Source organism: Pundamilia nyererei, unplaced genomic scaffold (genome assembly GCF_000239375.1).
Source record: "Pundamilia nyererei isolate P.nyererei 1_Seehausen unplaced genomic scaffold, PunNye1.0 scaffold01231, whole genome shotgun sequence".
NCBI classification, from domain to species: domain Eukaryota; kingdom Metazoa; phylum Chordata; class Actinopteri; order Cichliformes; family Cichlidae; genus Pundamilia; species Pundamilia nyererei.
The window spans coordinates 10576-13502 of NW_005188632.1; the positions used below are offsets into that span (position 1 = coordinate 10576).

A 2927-nucleotide genomic window follows, 5' to 3' on the forward strand; every position below is an offset into this window, starting at 1 on the left:
AAATGGCCTGTATTTATATAGCGCTTTACTAGTCCCTAAGGACCCCAAAGCGCTTTACATATCCAGTCATCCACCCATTCACACACACATTCGTACGTGAGTTTAAGATGTTTAGTTTATACCCTCATTTTTTACCAAAATGTTTAAATACTTTAATCAATTGAGGAAAGGTCGTGTCAGCATCCTGTAAGTATATTATTATATCATCACCAAAGAGACCTATTCATTGTTCAACTTTAGAAACTGTAACCCCTTTTAAATGATGGTTTTGATTCTAGATCTGCCAGCTTGTTTCGGATCAATTTCTGTGCTTTTAGGCTTTGGAAGAGCGCTTCGGTTAGCTCCAGTGTCATGTCTTCTATGTCTTCTCAGACCTTCATTATCTTGTTTGATTTCTGATTTCAATGATTCGATACCCTTTAGTAGCTCACCAGCTGAATTGCTAGCTATGCTAACGGGGCTCATGCTAGCTTGTCCTGTCACGATGCTAGCATTAGGAAGTGGCTTTATCCTGTCCCTTTGGCATTTTGAGTTCCCTTTGCCTTATTCCGCCACCAGCTTTGTCTTGCCCAGTTGAATTGTCTGTTAACGAGTTTCGGTGTTTTTCTATCAAGATTGTGGGGAGCAGCCACCGAATAGGTCCACTGACTTAATATGACTTTGGTAAGCTACGAAGCCACACCACTTAGATTGTCGTAGGATTGCGGCTACCGTAGTCAAGAGCCTCACGGAGTTATCTGGGTCCAAAACTCCTTTCACTTTAGATCCCAAAGTCAAACAATAGTACGGGATCACTGAGAGTTAAAAACGGTGTAAATCAGGGGTTGACAACCCTGGGCACGCGTGCCATCAGGGTTAACTGATGGCACAACCATAGCTGGACAACTTTAATCGCATGGCTGGATGCTGTAAACGGACCAAACTTCGGTCAGGAGAAAAACTGAGAATTCATCCACAATACGAGGTTAGTCATTATTATACTGCAACGACATGGGAATAGAGCAGCTGCGAGAGAATTCAACATTAATGAATCAATGTTATGGAAGTGGAGGAAGCAAGAGGAATGAGTTGAGTAAAGTTTGACTTATCTGTCCGTTTTGTTTCACTTAATGTACCTTATAATCCCGTGCACCTTATGTATGAAAACAGACCCATTCATCGGCAGTGCGCCTTATGGTCCGAAAAATACGGTATACGTCTTGCTTAGGCCCAAAAAAAGTCCTGAAAGATCAGGTCCTATAGCTATTAGTACCAGACTATTCTGTAGAAAGCATTATGTAGTCCAGGCTTATTTGTGCTTCCTAGATATGCCTAAAACAGAATAGAGATTCTGCTCTGTGGAATCACCTCGCAATTTAAATTCAGCAAAGGCCTGGGTGATATCAGGAAAATCTAATATTGTAATATTTTTGCATTTTTTATTGCGATTCAAGATATATATCATGAAGTGTTTAAATAACTTCCAAAAACATGTTATTTTCAACCGTATAGTGAATAAAATTGCACTGGTATACTCATTCAAATCGACCATTCAATATTTTTTTCTACTTTGAATACAATAAATCTGAATGAATTGACATGTTTTATTTCAATCATTTTTTAATCCTCAGTTGTACATAGAAGTTTTTTCCAAATGACAATACTGTGACAGTAACTCTTTCTGTGGTCAACATTAGAGCTTCAACAAACTGAAGATCATAACAACAAGAAAGTACATCAAGCAAGAATTCGCAAGACAAAATAAAACGAGTGAAATTAGAAAGGCTCTTTTTTGTGCTTATAACATATAAAAACAGTAAAATTAAAAATGCAATGACCTCATATTACAGAAACAAAAGTCTAGATAGTGACTAAAAGCGACTGACCAAGAGCAGTCACAGGTATCACAGCTGGTTTATTCAATATTTTCTTTGGTGTGTAGGGAGATGTTGACATGCAAAGTTTAAAACATTCTTCATTTTGCAGTTGAAGGATAAATGGACTAGACTGATTCCTATATAGCGCGTTTCAACTCTCCCAGAGTACTAGAAGCGCTCTATACAACATGCCACATTCACCCAATCACACCCATTGGCACAAGCACTTCTAAACAGAGTGCTTACGAACTACATTCACATTCCGATGGATGCATCGGAGAGCAACTTGGGGTTAGTATCTTGCCCAAGGATACTTGACACGCAGACTGGACGAGCCAGGAATCGAACCACTAACCTTCCGATCAGTAGGCGACCTACCTACCTCCTGAACTACAGCCACCCCCAGTGGATGACTTTTCAGCTGGTGGAATAAATTTATGGCAATGCTACCCTTTGTGGCAATAGGTTAATGGCATGTTTTACGGCAAATTACTGCATTTTGTTTGGCATCCTCCTTGTTAAATCACAAAACAAAACAGTGAATTACATGCACATAGCTTAATATTGCCATGGGAATTTATAGTTTATGGTTGCAAAAGAACCATTTTAACCAAACCAAAACTCGCAATACATAAAGTATATCTAATACATCGCCTACCCCTAGTTCTGCATGCACTTTCCTTTTTAATAAAGCATTCAGTAGAGCATTAGATCTTGAACAGTTTTCTTGGTTATGCTCCTGGTTCATAATCTGTGCTATGTCCTGTTTAATTTTTGTTATCAGGACAGTCTTCTGTCTTTCCTTCTCTAATCTGGCCTAAGAAAACAGCTTTCGCTCCCTGAGCCTGGTCAGGCCAGAGGTTTTTACACGTTAAAGGGGAGTTTTTATTCTGCTCCATACTGCAAGTGCTTGCTCATTGGGGATCGCTGAGTTTTAATTTACAATTCTTTAGTTTACTTACCATTAGGGCTGCCACGATTAGTCGACTAGTCAAGATTAGGTCGACTATTAAAATCGTCGACGCGTCGTTTGAAGCTTTGTAAGATCCCAAAAGACGCAGGAATAAGTAG

General features: G+C 39.3%; 1 protein-coding gene across 1 annotated transcript in view; it reads right to left on the minus strand.

Annotated features, from left to right (window-relative positions):
- Positions 1-2927, minus strand: part of LOC102196915 (CUGBP Elav-like family member 1) — a gene marked incomplete at its 3' end in the record, with an annotated part of 17244 nt that overhangs the window by 10176 nt on the left and 4141 nt on the right. The gene's annotated exons all lie outside the window — the stretch shown is intronic.